Here is a 19,392-nt window from a genome sequence, read left to right as displayed (position 1 = left end):
TTGACATGGATGCAGTGTGGTTGCAGGGTCCCAAGGCAGAAGATGAAGTGTTCTTCTTCCAGTTGTCAGATGGTTAGGATTTGGCGATGGAAGTGGCCTTGCATGTCCTTGGCGGAGTGGAAGTGGTCAGCCACAGGGTGGTTGTTTGATGCGTGTGTTCTGGAGATATTCTCCGAATCGTTCGACAAGTTGGCTTCCTGTCTCCCCAGTGTACAGGAGACCACATCAAGAGCAACGGACACAGTAGATGAGGGTGACATGGTCTCCTCTACATTGGCGAGACAGGACACCAACTTGTAGAACATTTCAGGGAACATCTCTGGGACACACACACACACCAAACAGCCTCACCGTCCAGTGATTGGTTACTTCATCTCCCCCTCCCACTCTGCCAAGGACATGCAAGTCCTGGGGCCCTTCACTGCCAAATCCAAGCCACCCAATGCCTGGAGGAAGAACATCTCACCATCCACCTAGGGGCCCTCCAACCACATGGAATCAATATTGATTTCACCAGTTTCCTCACCTCCCCTCCCTTCACCTTATCCAAGATCCAACCCCCCAACTCAGTACCACCTTCTTGAACTGTTGCACCTGTCCATCTTCCTTCCCACCTTTCCACTCCACCCTCAGATCCAACCCATCACCATCACTCCCCATCCACCCACCTTCATCTACCTATTGCCTTCCCAGTTACTTTCCCCTCAGCCCCACCACCCCATTTATTTCTCAGCCCCCTTGACCACCCCCACCTGACAAAAATCTTATGCATGAAACATCGATTCCTCGGATGCTGCCTGACCTCCTGTGCTTTTTAAGCGCAACGCATTTTGACTCTGGAGTCACATATCGGCCAGATCAGGTAAGAAAGGCAGATTTCCTTCCCTTAAAAAAAGGACTGGAGGTAACCAGACGGGCTTTCCCTGCCAATTAACAATGGTTTCCACACGACAGAGTGTTGCTTTTTAAAGAATAAATCCAATCCCACATATATTTTCTTCCCTAAGGGGCTTTTGTCATAGTTATTAAAAATGTAAAAACAAATAAAGTTGAAAGAAAAGGAGGCTGTAATCATCCAGAGTCAAAATATTGCTCTCAGACGTCATGATTAAAAGTAAAATTTAATTTGCAACTTGTACCATTTTTATTAATTTTCACAATAACTTGTCTGGAAATATTTGAATGGATCTGAAAATGTGTTGCTGGAAAAGCACAGCAGGTCAGGCAGCATCCAAGGAGCAGGAGAATCGACGTTTCAGGCATGAGCCCTTCTTCAGGAATTCTGATTCCTGAAGAAGGGCTCATGCCCGAAATGTCGATTCTCCTGCTCCTTGGATGCTGCCTGACCTGCTGTGCTTTTCCAGCAACACATTTTTCAGCTCTGATCTCCAGCATCTGCGGTCCTCACTTTCTCCTAATATCTGAATGGATGACAAGATATAAAACAAGGTGCTATCTGTATTTATCCACCTCACAGCAACTATTTATTTTTGTCTTATTTCATGTGGCTGCTTATTCATGTTCCCATCTGTTTGCACAGAAACATTCCAAGATTCTGGAGTCTGGATCTCCCTGTGGCTCAATATGTAAACACACTGTATGCTACACACAATCATGGAGATAGAGAATTTCAATCCCTTGTTACATCCTGGCCACACCTTAAGTGACAGTACAGTGTCTATAAATGTTCACTATCCTATGGCTGAAAGAAGGGAAGAGAAATCTACAGCTACCTACTTCTGATTACAAGCCAAGAATTTTCATTCAAAAATACGTGTAGTTATCACATGGATAGAACTGAACTTCCATAAGGATATCCTACTGGGGATTTAAAATAAAATCTGCATTCCTTTATGATTCCAGAATATCCCAAAATGTTTTACAACCAATACATAATGGCAAAATGTGGCAAACAACATGGACACAGCAGGTTCAAACAGCAATGTTAAATGACCCAAATAATCCGTTTTTAGTCTCGCTGATGGCTACATATTTGCCAAGACACAGGGAGAGCATTCCTGCTCTTCACTTCAACATCTACTTTCGTCCACCCAAAAACCAAACTGGCAAGGCCTTGATTTAATGACTTGTTCACCACACAGCGCAGCATCTCCTCCCCCCCCCCCCCCCCCACAACCCCCCCACACTGCATCAGAGTGTCGGCTGAACATTTATGTTCAAGTCTTTGGAACAGAACGTGATCCCATGATGTGCTGACACAAAGACTGGAGTGCTACCTGTTGAGAGACAGCTAACAGAGCCAACCATTTGCTAAGATCGATCTGCGGGCTCACAATGGTGACTTGAACAAAGCTGAGAGTACACCACATGAATTGTCAGTGAATATGGCCTAAGGTAAAGTAGAGTGCAAAGAAAAGAATTCTGAAGTCTAAGTTTCTATTATAACATGAAATTAAAAAGATTTGAGATTGTCAATCTTTACTGATGTATAAAAGAAACTTCTTTAGTTAAACTTTATACTTAATATGTATTTTCTGTGGGTGGATCATGACATTCTCTCTTTTAATTGGTTTTTGTTTGCATACAGAGCTGAAAATGTGTTGCTGGAAAAGCGCAGCAGGTCAGGCAGCATCCAAGGAGCAGGAAAATCAACGTTTCAGGCATGAGCCCTTCTTCAGTTTCTCCTGCTCCTTGGATGCTACCTGACCTGCTGCGCTTTTCCAGTATTCCTGAAGAAGGGCTCATGCCCAAAACGTCGATTCTCCTGCTCTTTGGATGCTGCCCTGAACTGCTGCGCTTTTCCAGCAACACATTTTCAGCTCTAATCTCTAGCATCTGCAGTCCTCACTTTCTCCTAGAAGATTTTGTTTGCAAACAATAAAATGCTGCTTCAGAAGAACTAAATGATGCTTCCAGCCCAATAAATTTTGAGTTAAAAGCTTAGAAACAGTAGTTAATGATATCAGGAGGTAAACACTGTCAATGTTAAATTAAATGACCGAGTTGTCACAAATGCTTCACTAAACAAGCAGGGGAAAAAGGTCAGAAACATAGTAAACATTCAGAGAAAAAGTAATTTCCAGCTAATAAATAATACCTGTCAAATGGATGTTAAGTGGAAACTAAAATGATTAACCAATCAAATTCACTTCAAAAAAGGACTTGGTTTTGCTAATAATGGAGGATAACACTTTCTGATTCTGACACAGTGCCAGGATCAAGCATTCCCGGGTTACAGACAGTAAAGCTCGGTTTAATCTGCATCGACTCGAGCTACACAAAAACATCCCCACTGCACCAGCGAGAGAGATTATTCGCTCTTCATTTCACTTTGGATCCAGTTGTTGAATATTGCCCCATAGGAATTGAATCAAGCCCGCAAACATTTATTCACGGCCTTACACTTGGCCATTGAGCTAAAATCTGATCCCCAAGCATAGCAGTGAGAGATGGGAACCCACTCCAATGTAACACACTGCACTGACCAGTCAATTAGTAACTTTGGCACAGATTCCTTTCAAGCATGGCACTCAGTTCACTGAACACGGACACTATTCTAAGAGAAGATGTTAATACCCTTTAATGGTTAGGAAAAAGACTTTCACTTACTGGAGTTAAATCAATCTTGTTTGAGAATAAATTGGCACTGGTTCACCACAGGTTCACCCCTTAGTGATAACCCACTGAATCTTTATGTAACAGCAGAGTTGCATTAGGGGTAGTGTAACATATGCAAATCTTCCTCTGTTATCAACAAACCGCTGGGCGTAAATGCTGCTATGGTGCAGTGTTAGTGTTCATAACTCTGAGCCAGGAGGACTGGGTTCAAATCCCACTTGGCCCAAAAGTGAGTTAGATAATATCTTTGGATAGGTTGATGACAAAACATCTAGAGTTAAACATAATTGGTCACTGAAATGAATGGAGAGGAGATACTGCAGGTTTAACCCTTGGTTGCTCCTCCCGTTAATGCATAAAACAAGTCATGGGTTTGCAGTGATTGGGAAATGACACAAACTATCATCTGGCATTCACAATTGCAAATATAGACATCTGCCTTGGATCTGCTCATTACTCACTTCATAACAGGCATGAGCGTTCAGTCCACACTACCTGACACGTTAAATGCACAAATCAAAACCTTCCACTGTCTCCCTACGAGGTCATCCTGCCCAGAGCCACAATAAAGTAGAATAACATGGTGCAGAAAACCTAACACGGTCATGTAGAAGACACACACAGCTTTGAAACATGCACAGTGTATGCAAATGCAATGGATATGAACCAGCCACCAACATTTTAAAGCAGGACTGAGAATTCACACGATGCCTGAATCAGGGAGGAAGGGGTGTCAGGGCTGTGTGTGTGTGTGTGTGTGTGTGTGTGTGTGTGGAAGAGGGGGATCTCAGGGCTGTGTGGGGGGAAGGAGGGGGGGGTCTCAGGGCTGTGTGCATGTGGGGGGGGGAAGGGGATGGGGGGTAGGGGAAGGGGGAGGGGGTCTCAGGGCTGCGTGTGTGTTTGGGGGGGGAGGGGGTCTGGGTGTGTGCAGGGGGGAGGGGGTCTCAGGGCTGCGTGTGTGTGTGGGGGGGGGGAAGGGGGTCTCAGGGCTGCGTGTGTGTGGGGGGCGAGGGGGTCTCAGGGCTGCGTGTGTGTGTGTGGGGGAGAAAGGGGGTCTCAGGGCTGCGTGTGTGTGGGGGGGAGGGGGTCTCAGGGCTGTGTGTGTGTGTGGGGGGGAGGGGGTCTCAGGGCTGCGTGTGTGTTTGGGGGAGAGGAGGGGGGTCTCAGGGCTGCGTGTGTGTTTGGGGGAGAGGAGGGGGGTCTCAGGGCTGTGTGTGTGTTTGGGGGAGAGGAGGGGGGTCTCAGGGCTGTGTGTGTGTTTGGGGGAGAGGAGGGGGGTCTCAGGGCTGTGTGTGTGTTTGGGGGAGAGGAGGGGGGTCTCAGGGCTGTGTGTGTGTTTCGGGGGGGGGGGGAGGAGGGTGTGAGAGCTGTGGGGGTGTGAGGGGAGTGTCCGCTTGTTAACTACGGAGGGGACCTTTCGGGTCGGGTCGGTTTATCGGTGATCCTGTACCCCGCTGCAATCGCGGTCAATAAATGCTCCCCAGTCTTTAACATGCAACCGGTTGGTAACTCTGTCCTCCCCTGGTCTCTCTCTCTCTCTCTCTGTGTCTTTGCAGGTTAATGCAGCCACACGCTTCCTACTCTGAACCTCACACATTTACAATAATATCCCCCTTGTTGGGGGGGGGGGGGAATGGCCAAATTGCAGCAAGTGAAACCACATCAGCCCAGCTGTGCGCTTAAAATATATATTTTTAAAAATTAAGTGGGACGCGTGAGACCTGGAAATCCTAAAAAAAAAGGACAGAAAGAGCCCAGAGGCAGTGGACGGCGGATCTGCAAGCTGAACAAATCCCGGGTTAGCCCCAGTGTAAACTGAGAGCTAGTGTCCCTGACACAGCCCAGTACCTACCTCCCCAGGTGTTGCAAACAGGAGGTGACAGTTTCCCAGGACGATGGACTTCGAAGCCAATTTGTTGCCAGGCACGAAATTCCCAGGATCTCAAACGTGCAGTGATTTCTGTCTCAGTCTGTCTCCAGTGCAGAGACTGGGGAGAAAGGCACAGGGAATGAGCTCAGTCAGTCAGTCAGTCAGCCTGTCCCTGCAGCACTCCTCACACAGACAGGCGGCATCTAACTGCCCAGGCACCAAAGGATGGCATTCCGTGCACAGTCACAGGTTCCAACCCCTGGCCGAGCCTACCACATCCAGATGTGCTCCAGCCCGCATCCTCAAGCTGTCCATCAACACCTGGAGGACCACTCCCCCCCATACACTCAGCCAATCACAAAACCCATCCTCGCCCAATCAGGATCGCCCTAACCCCATGGCCATCTGCCATTGGCCTGCCAGGCAGGACCTGGTGAGCTATTGGTCCCACGAACAGCCAATGAGTTTCTGGATTATCTCCAGCCTTAGCCAATAGTGGATGGAGGGATAATGTGACCATCTCGTAGCCAAACACCAGCAATGAGGTTAAAAATCACACAATACCAGGTTGTAGTCCAACAGGTTTATTTGGAAGCACTAGCTTTCGGAGCCATTCTCCTTCATTAGGTGGACCCAGCAATGAAATTCAGGTCACTGGACTCGAAACATTAACTCTGTTTCTCACTCTCCACAGATGTTGCCAGACCTGCTGAGTTTCTCCAGCGTGTTTCTATGTTTTGGTTTCAGGTTTCCAGGGTGGCACTGTGGCTCAGTGGTTAGATTAGATTCCCTACAGTGTGGAAACAGGCCTTTTGGCCCAACCCCAGCCCATACCAACCCTCCAAAGAGTAACCCACCCAGACCCATTTCCCTCTGACTAATACACCTAGCACTATAGGCAATATAGCATGGCTAATTCACCTGACCTGCACATTTTTGGATTGTGGGAGGAAACCGGAGCAGCCGCAGGAAACCCACGCAGACACAGGGAGAACGTGCAAAGTCCACACAGACAGTTGTCCCAGGCTGGAATCAAGCCTGAGACCCTGGTGCTGTGAGGCAGCAGTGCTAACCACTGAGCCATTAGCACGGCTGCCTCACGATGCCAGGGCCCTGGGTCAATTCCACCCTCAGGCAACAGTCTATGGAGCTTGTATATTCTCCCTGTGTCTGCATGGGTTTCCTCCAGGTGCTCTCCTTTCCTCCCACAGTCCAAATATGCTCAGGTTAGGGTGGTATGGCCATGCTATATTGCCTGATAGCATCCAGGGATGTGCAGGCTAGGTGGACTAGCCAAGGGATATGTGAGGTTTTACAGTAGGGGGCTGGATCTGAGGAGGATGCCCTTTGATGGGCTGAATGACATGCACCTGTACTGTAAGGCATCTGTAATTTCAGCATCAGCAATTTTTTGTGTTATTATCCCGGACATCCCACGAGATCACTGGGAGGAAGGTCAATTACATGTGATCTTCGATGCGAGTTAAAGATGTCAGAATTGAGAGTGTGGTGATGGAAAAGCACAGCAGGTCAGGCAGCGTCCGAGGAGCAGGAGAATCGACGTTTCGGGCCAGAGCCCTTCATCAGGAATGAGGAAGGGAATCAGGAATCAGGAACCTCATTCCTGATGAAGGACTTTTGCTCAAAACATTGATTCTCCTGCTCCTTGGACGCTGCTTGACCTGCTGTGCTTTTCCAGCAACACACTCTTGACTCTGAGCTCCAGCAGACCTCACTTTCTCCAGGTTTGTGGTAGAATGGACCCTCATCTGTGTCTGCCCCATTTCCCTCAGATCAGCCGCCATCCCTTCACCTGCCTCCCAGACCCCCTTAGGGTTACTCTTGCGCTCACGTCCCCCTCTCTTATTCATTTCTGCCATCTCCAGCATGATGAATTCTAAAGAAGAGTCATACCAGTCTCAAAACATTAACTCTCACTCTTTCTCCACAGTTGCTGGTGCACCTGCAGAGTTTCTCCAGCATTTACTGTGTGTGCATTAGTTTTCCAGCTTCCATGTTTTCTGCTTTGAGTGCCTCAGGCAGGAGATACACCAGCAACTGAGAATAGACATGTCATCCCAGCACAAGGACCTGATTTGGAGACTCTGGAGTGGAGTTTCACTACAAGGGGCCTTTGGTCAGGATGTGCACAATACGTGCTTCCACCCAACATTGCCCTGAGCCGGTCCTGTGGAGACGCCCCAGACTCTGCATATTATAAAGGCTGGCCACCTGACTGAGGTGGGTTCTCTGGCTGTGCAGTGAGGGGTCCATCTGAAGATTGCGACATGTCAAATGGAAGTAAGCATTCAGCACTTCCCTCATCATTCACAGTGTACCACAGCACTGTTAACGCCCCATTCCCCATAAAACAGATAATCCACCAATCCTGCCACCTCCAACAGGATACCACATATATTGCCATCCCAGCCCTTGTCAGTATTCCATAAGAATCGTTCCCTCTGGGACACCTTGGTCCATTCCACCTCCACCCTCAACACACACCCCACGGCACCTTCCCACTCAATGGCAGAAAGTGCTAAACTCGCCCATTTGCCCTCTCACTCCTCACTCTCCAAGGCTGAAGCCTTCCAGATGAAGCACCAATTTACTTCCTTCCAGGCTATGGCATTCACTGTTGGCCGGGTAGTCTCCTCTACACTGAAGAGGTGTAGACTCCTCTACACAAACTGAGTGACCACTTTGCTGACCACCACAACTCTCTCCATACAAGCGACCCTGAGCTTCCAGTTGCCTGTCACTTCAACACACCACCGTGTTCCCTGGCCAACATCTCTGTCTCAGCTGTGCTGAAGTACCCAGCGAGGATCAGCACAAGCTAGAGGAACGAAACCTCCTCTACCCAAGTACCTTACAGCCTTCAGGACTCAACACTGAGTTCAACAATTTCAGAACATGAACACCTCCCACCATATTCATTACCCACTCTCACACTCCCAGGTCCTGTACCTGTGTATGGGCTTACTCCCTGTACAGCCAACCCATTTTCAACTGCTCACACTTACCGTTATCAACTACAGGTTTCCCCTGCTCTCCGAAAGTAGACCGTTCCTATGAAACCTTTCGAAAGCCAAAATGGCATAAAGTGAAGAAGCATTAATTTAGATGGGGAAAGTTTGGCTTTTTCTTCATAAAAGCAAAATTCCTCTTCAGATTTCTTTCAGTTAGTGAAAACAGGTAGTAATGCAGATCTTTCATAAAAGCAGAGTGACATACAGCGAACTTTCAAAAAGCAGGGGATACCTTGTATTCAGCTTTGACTGTTCCCTGACTGACTATTAGCAATCTCTGAATATTAACTCTGGTTTTCTCTCCAAATTGATCTTTATTTCAAAGGGAATAGTGCAAAAGTAGGGCACTTTTGCTAAAACCACACAAGGTACTAGTCGGACAATAGCCAAACTAGTGTGAACGGTTAAAGGGAGTCCAGAGAAGATTCACTAACTTGATCCTGGGAGTAGAAAAACTGAGGAAAGATTAATTAGCTTGGGTCTATACTTGTTGGAATTTCAAAGAATGAAAAGCAACTTTTTTTTTGAAATTACAAGATTCTTAGGGGGATTGGCAAGGATTTTGCGGAAGGATTGTTTTTTTCCGCTGTGTTGAAGAGTCTAGGACCAGAGGGCATAACCTCAGACCAAAGGATTGCCCATTTAGGGCAGAGGTGCGGAGGAACGGCTTCTCTCAAGGGGGTGGTGAATCTGTAGAATTATTTACCATGGAGGGCTGTTGAGGCTGGGTTGTTAAGTCGATTCAGGGCTGAGATAAACAGATGTTTATTCTGTAAGGGAGTCAAGGGTTATGGGGAAGAAGCAGGAATGTGGAGTTGAGGATAATCATTGAGTGGCAGAGCAGAATCAATGGGCTGAATAGCCTAGTTCATTCCTTTGTCTTATGGTCTTTCGCTCCCTTCACCCATTGTAGCTCCCTAAGTTAATTTAGTTTTCTTGCTCCTTCCACCCCATTCCCACTAAACTGTTGACTACCCATCATTCCTTCCTGGCTGTCATGATGGTAAGGATTAGGTAAGGACCATTTTGTCTTCATTAAGTGTTTACGTCCATGGGCTTACCACAGTCTTCCATCATAGGCTGCTACAGCTTGGTGGCATTCTTATGGAGTGTTCTAACTCCTCCCAGACTGTGCTATTTATACTCAATGATGTGCAGCTCTGCGATTGCAAAAATATTCCAGGGTCCCGAAGCCCCTACACAACATCCAACACAAATCTCATTCCCTGGTAATCGCTTCTATCCTTTTCTTGGTAACTGGCTGATTGTATGTTCACATTGGAGTGACTGTAATAAGGTCAACTGCTGGACCCCGTGGAACATGAGTTCTCTGATTGGGGCTGTTAATCTGGTCCAATCAGGGAACTCTGACTAACAGATAAAAACAGGAGTGTTAGGCCGTCCAAACCGCTGTCACCCCGGGCGGGTACTGGGGCGGGCTGTCCTAGAGGTGGTCCAAAGATGTGTGAGGGCGGACCGAGAACTGGAAGGGGCACAGGGTGGACTGAGAACTGGAAGGTGGGTAGGGGCGGGCTGCCTTAGAGTGGTCGGAAGGTGGGAGGGGTGGGGGCTTGCTGGGTCTGTATTGTCTGCACTTCTGTATGTAACAGTTTTGTTTAATGTACAAATGTCATTGTCACTGTCTTGTTAAATGTGGAACTGGGATTTGAGGTTTGTCCTCATTCTCTGTAAAATGGTTGAACGGTAGGGTTTGGGGCCTAGCTTTGCTGCTCCTCTCCCTTGTAAAATTGCTGTCTCTTGTACAGCTGTAAATGTTTATTGTAAACTGTTTTGTAATTTGTTTAATTAAAAAAAAAATAAACAGGAAAAAAAAAACAGGAGTGTTTCCCCCTCCAACGCTATTTTGATTTAGTCCCTGCCCTCCCCTTCACTGTTTGTTCACACAGCATTGCCCTTTGATGTGAAGGGCACTGCTTGTCACAGGCCACTCGGGTGTTTTCCTACTTTTCCTGGTGGTGGAAATTGAATAAAGATTTGTACACCTGTGTCTCTCACTGTGCCTCACACCTGCACACACACACCATGGGTGCTGGGCATAAAAATAATAAGCACTACCGCAGTTAGGCGGTAGTGTGGGGGTTAATAAAAGAATTAAAAAATATATAACAAAAAAAAAACGCAGAGCATCCCTCCCCTTCACTGTTTGTTCACACAGCATTGCCCTTTGGTTGAGAAGGGCACTGCTTGTCACTGGCCACTCGGGTGTTTTGCCTGTTAGGAGTTTTAAAAAAAAGAAAAAAAAAATTAAGAAAAAAAATACAAACAGGAGTGTTTCCCCCTCCAACGCTATTTTGATTTAGTCCCTGCCCTCCCCTTCACTGTTTGTTCACACAGCATTGCCCTTTGATGTGAAGGGCACTGCTTGTCACAGGCCATTCGGGTGTTTTCCTACTTTTCCTGGTGGTGGAAATTAAATAAAGATTTGTGCACTTTGTGTCTCACTGTGTCTCACACCTGCACACACACACCATGGGTGCTGGGGAAAATAAGCACTACCGCAGTTAGGCGGTAGTGTGGGGGTTAAGAAAAAGAAAAACAGAGAAAAAAATATATAATTAAAAAAAATAAACAGGAGTGGGAGCATTGCCCTTTAAAAAAGAAAAAGAAAAAAAAAACAGGCGTGGGAGCATTGCCCTATTAAAAAAAATATATAACCAGGGGATGGGGCACTGCTCGTCACTGGCCACTCGGGTGTTTATAAAAAAAAAGAAAAAAACAGGAGTGTCCCCAGTGGAGGGCCCTCTACGCGGGAGTCCTCCCCTTTTCTCTCGGGGATCTGGGGTGGAGGGTGCTGCACGCAGCAGTCCCCTGCAACGGCAGATTGAGGTGGTTCACGGACTCCCAGCCCAACTGCTTGTTCTGTGGTGCTGTGGAGTCCGTGGACCATGTGTATGTTGGGTGTGGGCGTTTGCACTCCCTTTTTGATTTTCTTAAAAACCTTCTCCTCTGCTTTTGGTTGCACTTCAGTCCCACACTCCTGATCTTCGGGCACCCGGTGCGGAGGAGGGAGGGCTGGTCTGAAGACCTCCTCGTGGGTCTGCTCCTGGCCCTGGCCAAACTGGCCATAAACAGGTCCAGGCAGCAGGCCGTGGAGGGGGTCGTTAGGGCCGACTGCCTGCCCCTCTTCCACGGTTACGTTAGGGCCCAGGTGTCCTTGGAGAAGGAGCACGCGGTGTCCACCAACACCCTGGAGTTGTTCAGGGAGAGGTGGGCGCCGCAGGGAGTGGAGTGCATCATTTCCCCCTCCAACGCTATTTTGATTTAGTCCCTGCCCTCCCCTTCACTGTTTGTTCACACAGCATTGCCCTTTGATGTGAAGGGCACTGCTTGTCACAGGCCACTCGGGTGTTTTCCTACTTTTCCTGGTGGTGGAAATTGAATAAAGATTTGTACACCTTGTCTCTCACTGTGTCTCACACCTGCACACATACACCATGGGTGCTGGGGATAAAAATAATAAGCACTACCGCAGTTAGGCGGTAAAAAAAAAGAAAAAAAGAAAAAAGAAAAAAAGAAAAAAAAAGAAATGGGAATGTCAAGGGTTCTGCTCACACTAGGAACCAGCTCTGTGCTGGGTGGGTCAGTGTCTTGTACAATACAGGTGTAAATAAAGGGTGGCCTGGGTACTGGATACCAGCCTTCATGCATCACCAGACCCTGCCAACCTGGTCTGACATCACCAACTAGGTCGTGCTGTCTGCATAGTATGGAAGGAAGATTATCAATGCAGAAAGAAGGCCAATGATAAAAAAAAACAGGAGTGTCCCCAGTGGAGGGCCCTCTACGCGGGAGTCCTCCCCCTTTCTCTCGGGGATCTGGGGTGGAGGGTGCTGCACGCAGCAGTCCCCTGCAACGGCAGATTGAGGTGGTTCACGGACTCCCAGCCCAACTGCTTGTTCTGTGGCGCTGTGGAGTCCGTGGACCATGTGTATGTTGGGTGTGTGCGTATGCACTCCCTTTTTGATTTTCTTAAAAACCTTCTCCTCTGCTTTTGGTTGCACTTCAGTCCCACACTCCTGATCTTCGGGCACCCAGTGCGGAGGAGGGAGGGCAGGTCTGAAGACCTCCTCGTGGGTCTGCTCCTGGGCCTGGCCAAACTGGCCATAAACAGGTCCAGGCAGCGGGCCGTGGAGGGGGTTGTTAGGGCCGACTGCCTGCCCCTCTTCCACGGTTACGTTAGGGCCCAGGTGTCCTTGGAGAAGGAGCACGCGGTGTCCACCAACACCCTGGAGTTGTTCAGGGAGAGGTGGGCGCCGCAGGGAGTGGAGTGCATCATTTCCCCCTCCAACGCTATTTTAATTTAGTCCTTGCCCTCCCCTTCACTGTTTTGATCACACAGCATTGCCCTTTGATGTGAAGGGCACTGCTTGTCACAGGCCACTCGGGTGTTTTTCCTACTTTTCCTGGTGGTGGAAATTGAATAAAGATTTGTACACCTTGTCTCTCACTGTGTCTCACAGCTGCACACACACACGATGGGTGCTGGGGAAAAAAATAATAAACACTACCGCAGTTAGGCGGTAGTGTGGGGGTTAAGGAAAAAAAAACAGGAGTGTCCTGACCACTCGGGTGTTTTCCTTTCTTCCTGGTGGTGGCAATTGAATAAAGATTCGTGCACCTTGTGTCTCTCACTGCGTCTCACACCTGCACAAAAAAGAAAAAAAAGAGAAGGAAAAAATAAACAGGAGTGTTAGGGGTTCTGCTCACTAAAAGAAAATAAAAGAAAAAGAAAGAAAAAAACGGGAGTGTCAGACATCTGGGCACTCTGGGAGTTGACTCTGATGAGGCCATTCTAGAATCAAGGATTTTCCACGTGTAAATAAAGGGTGACTTGGTGACGGACACCAGCCTCGGTGGAGTTATTTCACACTCTGTCACCAACATCGCCGTCCTCTCCCACTGTAACACTGGCCAAGTGCTCTTGCCTCAACTCCTCTGCTGGTGACCATCATCCAGGATTTATTACCACAGACGTGACTCCTCCAAAGTTCTCCTGGCCAGCCTCCCAGACCCCTCCTTCTGTAAACCACGGGAAAGTGAGGACTGCAGATCAGAGTCGAAAAGTGTGGCGCTGGAAAAGCACAGTGGGTCAGGCAGTATCCAAGGAGCAGGAGAGTTGACGTTTCACCATTCCTGGTGAAAAGCTTATGCTCATAGCATTGATTCTCCTGCTCCAACGATGCTGCCTGATCTGCTGTGCTATTTCAGTGCCAAACTTTTCAACTTCTGTAAACTAGAGGTTATCTTGAGGTACTCCGCTGTCCACGTGTGAATTGGCACTATGTCCTGAGCACTCACCAGCCTCTTAATCTGCACTGGATTCTAGTTAAATAAATGATCCACCCTTGTTTTCTAACCCCTCCTTAATTCACACCTCCTGTTCTCGTTAACCTCACTCAGTCCCACTTTACCAACACCTTCCACCCTGACCTCAAATTCATCTGAATCATCTCGGCAACCGCCCTCCCCTTCCTGGACCTCTCCATCTCCATCTCTGGTGACCCACTAACCATGGACATCTACTACAAGCCCACTGACTCCCACAACTACCCAGACTACACCTCCTCCCATCCTACCTCCTGTAAAAACGCCATCCCTTATTCCCAATTCTTCCGCCTCTGCCGCATCTGTTCCCAGAATGACCAATTCCACCTCAGAAAGTTCCAGATGGCCTCCTTCTTCCACAATCGCAACTTCCCTTCCCAAATAGTTGACTCTGCCATCTCCTCCAATTCATGCGGCACAGCCCTTGAACCCCACCCCTCTCAACGCAACAAGGATAGAACCACAGCCCCCATCCTCAACTTCCACCCCACCAACCTCCACATGCAACACATTATTCTCTGCCACTTCCGCCACCTCCAAACTGACACCACCACCAGAGATATATTTCCCTCCCTATCCCTATCAGCATTCCAAAAAGACCATTCCTTCCACGACCCCCTCATCAGGTCCACACCCCCAACCAGCCCACATCCCACTCCTGGCACCTTCCCCTGCCACCACTGGAAGTGCAAAACCTGCTCCCACACCACTCCCCTCACCTCTGTCCAAGGTCCCAAGGGATCCTTTCACATCCATCAGAAGTTTACCTGTTCCTCTCCCAATGTTATCTACTGTATCTGTTGCACCCAGTGTGGTCTCCTCTACATCGGGGAGACAGGAGACCTTCTTGCAGATCATTTCAGAGAACATCTCTGGGACACCTGCACCAACCAGCCCCATCGCCCCGTGGCTGAACACTTTAACTCCCCCTCCCACTCCATCAAGGACATGCAGGTCCTGGGCCTCCTCCACCGCCAAACCGTTACCACCCGACACCTGAAGGAAGAACGGCTCATATTCCGCCTTGGCACCCTGCAACCACACGGGATAAATGTGGATTTCAACAGCTTCCTCATTTCCCCTCCCTCCACATTATCCCAGTGCCAAGCCTCCAACTCAGCACTGCCCTCCAGACCTGTCCATCACTGCCCCGTCTGACCTCTCACCTTCTCCCACACCTTCATCCACCTATCGTTTTCCCAGCTACCTCGCCCCAACCCCACCCCCCTCCCATTTATCTCTCAGCCCCAACCCACAAGCCTCATTCCTGATGAAGGGCCTATGCTTGAAAAGTCGATTGGCCTGCTCCTCGGATGCTGCCTGACCTGCTGTGCTTTTCCAGCATCACACTCTTGCCCAGCCCCACATAGCCTTTGCAGAATTTGCTCTAATTTTGGCCTCTTGATTCCCTCCGAGGTTAATGGCTTGTCCATTGATAGCTGCACTTGGAACTTGGTTTTACACGTAGGTGCATCTCTTCCCTCCTTGAGGCAGTTGCTTCTCGGAGTGGCACTGACCTGGTGGTGTTATCTCTGGCCCTATTAATCCAGAGAACCAGATAATGTTCTGAGAACCCAGGTTTAAATCCTGCCACAGCAGATGGCGACGTTTGAATCCAATAAAAAAAACTTAGGATTAAGAGTCTCATGATGACCATCAGAGATTGTCACGAAAAACCCATCTGTCTCACTCATGCCCTTTAAGGAAGAAAACTGCAGTCCTTATTTGTTCTGGACTACACGTGACTCCCCACTCACAGCAATGTGGTTGACTCTTAACTACCCTCTAGCCAATTAGGGATGGGCAATTAATGCTGGTCCAACTAGTCAACTCCATATTCCATGGACGAATTTTTAAACGTTTAGCTGTTTGCTCACGTTTTTGGTTCCTTTCAAATCGCCTTATCTTCATAGGACTCCTGCAGAGCACATTACAACATGTTATTACATGAAAGGTGTTATATAAATTTAAGTTGTTGTTGGCATATATAGCAAGAAGGGGAGAGAGATGCTCATTAGCAAATAAATGGTTTGAGCTAGGAGGAGGGAGGAAACAATAAATCTGCAAAAATGATCGTCACAGTGTACCATAGGAAGCCACCAGCCATAAAGCATTAATGGAAACCTTGCCGGACAGGTACAAAGTCAATCCAGCTGAGGTCTAATAGTTTTTGAGATTGCCAAGAGTGAATCAATCTTGTGCTCATGAGTCACAATCACAACTCGGAGCCTGTGAATAAACTTCACATTTTCTCACACTCCTTGAGGAAATATACTCCATGAGTTGGCATTGTATCTTTCTATTACCTCATCTTCAACTTCACCAGTTCACATTCATCCTGTTTTTATTCAGGTACTCACCTGTTCGAAGGTTTGGGGGGGGGTAATGATTTCTCAGCATTCTGACCTTACCTCAAAGGAAACACAAACAAGTATATTACACACAAAGGTACGATCAGGCAGGTTAGGAGCAGAAATGGCCCATCTTGGCTTGATCCGTCATTCCAAACCATAAACTTCCAGGTGAGCTGTTTGTGTTCTGAATTCCACATTCCCATCTCCACCATCCCCTCAGCACAGATAGCCCTCAATTCCCCTCCCTAACAAGAGTCTACCTCTGCCTTGAAAGTATTCATCACCTCTACCACCTTCTGCAGCAGAGACTTCCAAAGTCACTCAACCCTCTGAGAGAAAAGCTTTCCCCTTACAGGCAGCACGGTGGCTCAGTGGTTAGCACTACTGCCACACAGCGGCAGGGACCCGGGTTCAATTTCAGCCTCAGGTGACTATCTCTGTGGAGTTTACACATTCTCTCTGTGCCTGCGTGGGTTGCTTTTGAGTACTTCAATTTCCTCCCACAGTCCAAAGATGTGCAGGTTAGCCATGCTAAATTGCCCATAGCATTTAGGGATGTGTCAGTTAGGTGCATGAGTCAGGGGCAATTTCGAGTAACAGCACAGGGGAATGGGGGTCAGGGTTATTTACTCTTCAGAGAGTCGGTGTGGAATTGTTGGGCCAAATTGCCTGTTTCCACACTGTTGGGATTCGAGGATTCTCATCTCTGTCCTGAAAAGGTGGTCCTTGATTTTATGTCAGCCTCCCCTAGTTCTGAAGTCAACCACAAGAGCAAACATTTTTTCAGCAGACACTTCGTCAAGGCCATTCAGCATTTCATTCACTTCAATCAAGTCCCCACTCATGCTTCTCAACCCCAGACTGGCCAGGCTCTCCTCACAAGGCAACCCATTCAATCTAAAAGACCACCTCTGAAACCTCTCAAGCACATTCACATCCTTCCTTAAGTAAAGATACCATTCAGACTGCACTTTCTGACAATAGAAAATAGACAATAGACAGTAGGTGCAGGAGTAGGCCATTCTGCCCTTCGAGCCTGCACCACCATTCAATATGATCATGGCTGATTATCCTCAATCAGTATCCTCTTCCTGCCTTATCTCCATAATCCTTGATTCCACAATCCTTGAGAGCTCTATCCAACTCTTTCTTAAATTAATCCAGAGACTGGGCCTCCACTGCCCTCTGGGGCAGAGCTTCCACACAGCCACCACTCTCTGGGTGAAGAAGTTTCTCCTCATCTCTGTCCTAAATGGTCTAACCCGTATTTTTAAGCTGTGTCCTCTGGTTCGGCACTCGCCCATCAGCGGAAACATGTTTCCTGCCTCCAGAGTGTCCAATACTTTAATAATCTTATATGTCTCAATCAGATCCCCTCTCAGTCTTCTAAACTCAAGGGTATACAAGCCCAGTTGCTCCAGTCTTTCAGTGTAAGGTAATCCCGCCATTCCAGGAATTGACCTCGTGAACCTACGCTACACTCCCTCAATAGCCAGAATGTCTTTCCTCAAATTTGGAGACCAGAACTGCACACAGTACTCCAGGTGTGGTCTCACCAGGGCCCTGTACAGCTGCAGAAGAACCTCTTTGCTTCTATACCCAATCCCTCTTGTTATGAAGGCCAGCATGCTATTAGCCTTCTTCACTACCTGCTGTACCTGCATGCTTGCCTTCATTGACTGGTGTACAAGAACACCCAGATCTCTCTATACTGCCCCTTTACTTAAATTGATTCCATTTAGGTAGTAATCTGCCTTCCTGTTCTTGCCACCAAAGTTGATAACCATACATTTATCCACATTAAACTGCATCTGCCATGTATCTGACCACTCACCTAACTTGTCCAGGTCACCCTGTAATCTCCTACATCATCACATTTCACCCTGCCACCCAGCTTAGTACCATCAGCAAATTTGCTAATGTTATTACTAATACCATCTTCTATATCATTAACATATATTGTAAAAAGCTGCGGTCCCAGTACTGATCCCTGCGGTACCCCACTGGTTACTGCCTGCCATTCCAAAATAGAGCCGTTTATCACTACTCTTTGTTTCCTATCAGCCAACCAACTTTCAATCCAAGTTAGTACTTTGCCTAAAGTAAAAAATGAGGTCTGCAGATGCTGGAGATCACAGCTGCAAATGTGTTGCTGGTCAAAGCACAGCAGGTTAGGCAGCATCTCAGGAATAGAGAATTCGACGTTTCGAGCATAAGCCCTTCATCAGGAATCTTTGCCCCCAATACCATGCGCCCTAATTTTGCTCAATAACCTCCTATGTGGGACTTTATCAAAAGCTTTCTGAAAGTCCAGGTACACTACATCTACTGGATCTCCCTCGTCCATCTTCAGAGTTACATCCTCAAAAAATTCCAGAAGATTAGTCAAGTATGATTTCCCCTTCATAAATCCATGCTGACTCTGACCTATCCTGTTACTACTATCCAGATGTGTCGTAATTTCATCCTTTATAATAGACTCCAGCATCTTTCCCACCACTGCGGTCAGACTAACTGGTCTATAATTTCCTGTTTTCTCTCTCCCACCTTTCTTAAAAAGTGGTACAACATTAGCCACCCTCCAATCCGCAGGAACTGATCCCAAATCTATCGAACTCTGAAAAATAATCACCAACGCCATCCACGATTTCCCGAGCCACCTCCTTCAGTACCCTGGGATGTAGACCATCAGGCCGCAGGGACTTATCAACCTTCAGACCTAACAGTCTCTCCAACATCAATTCCTGGCAAATATAAATTCCTTTCAGTTCAGGTCCTTCAGCCACTGTTAACTCAGGGAGATTGCTTGTGTCTTCCCCAGTGAACACAGATCTGAAGTACCAATTCAATTCTTCTGCCATTTCTTTGTTCCCCATAATGTATTCCCCTGTTTCTGTCTTCAAGGGCTCAATTTTAGTCTTAACCATTGTTTTGCCTTTCACATACCTAAAAAAACTTTTACTATCCTCCTTTATATTATTGGCCAGTTTACCTTCGTACCTCATTTTTTTCCTCTGCGTATTTCCTTCTTAGTAATCCTCTGTTGTTCTTTAAAAGCTTCCCAGTCCTCCGTTTTCCCACTTATCTTTGCTATGTTATACTTTTTCTCTTTTAACTTTATATGTTTCTTAACTTCCCTCGTCAGCCACGGACACCCATATTTTGTAAAATGAATGTCATCAAGCCTATTCCCAACCATTCTCTATCATAG

General features: G+C 47.5%; 1 protein-coding gene across 1 annotated transcript in view; it reads right to left on the bottom strand.

Annotated features, from left to right (window-relative positions):
- LOC132832192 (rab effector MyRIP-like) overlaps window positions 1-5,615 on the bottom strand; it is a 378,098-nt gene extending 372,483 nt beyond the window's left edge. Inside the window, exon 1 of the mRNA XM_060849963.1 lies at window positions 5,432-5,615. The gene's annotated coding sequence lies outside the window, so the exon portion shown is untranslated. The remainder of the gene's footprint in view (window positions 1-5,431) is intronic.
- Window positions 5,616-19,392: the final 13,777 nt, after the last annotated feature.

This window comes from Hemiscyllium ocellatum, chromosome 34, assembly GCF_020745735.1.
Source record: "Hemiscyllium ocellatum isolate sHemOce1 chromosome 34, sHemOce1.pat.X.cur, whole genome shotgun sequence".
In the NCBI taxonomy this organism is placed as follows: Eukaryota; Metazoa; Chordata; class Chondrichthyes; order Orectolobiformes; family Hemiscylliidae; genus Hemiscyllium; species Hemiscyllium ocellatum.
Note: the sequence above shows the minus strand (reverse complement) of the source record. Positions and strands in the feature narration are given on the sequence as shown.